Source organism: Camellia sinensis, chromosome 6 (genome assembly GCF_055761805.1).
Source record: "Camellia sinensis isolate YWXY chromosome 6, ASM5576180v1, whole genome shotgun sequence".
In the NCBI taxonomy this organism is placed as follows: Eukaryota; Viridiplantae; Streptophyta; class Magnoliopsida; order Ericales; family Theaceae; genus Camellia; species Camellia sinensis.
Window position 1 is genome coordinate 191,693,265 of NC_138966.1, and position 504 is coordinate 191,693,768.

The window sequence follows — 504 nt, forward strand, 5'->3', positions numbered from 1 at the left end:
CTCTACAAGCTGTTCGGAGTCAAAAACATCTACACACAAGCAAACATATATTTGAGATTTTCACAAAAGCTCCTGTGCATTCTACTAAATTCTAGTTGTACCATATAGTCAGCAAAGCAGAGAAAAAAACACCAACAAAGTTTACGTACAAATTAAAAACCTATAGCAATACTTAATTATAAATTTTATTACCAGGATGATCAAAGTTATATTCATGTAGTCGTTGTGCTTCTTCAGTTGTCAAGCTACAATAAAATGAATCCTACATATAAGCCACACCAAACATATATCAGAAAATTTGAAAGAGAAATTTGCTTTCATAAAAGAGTGAGTAATCCAAACTAATCAACCAGGTGTTTTTCAAAATTCTTACTGCATTCCATATTGTAGCCATAGAATCCTTAACAACAAAAGTTGAAAAATATACATACCACACATGACATTTAACTCTTTGGTAAAAAAATCCCAACCATATACTGCCAGGTATTACTCACACTTACGATC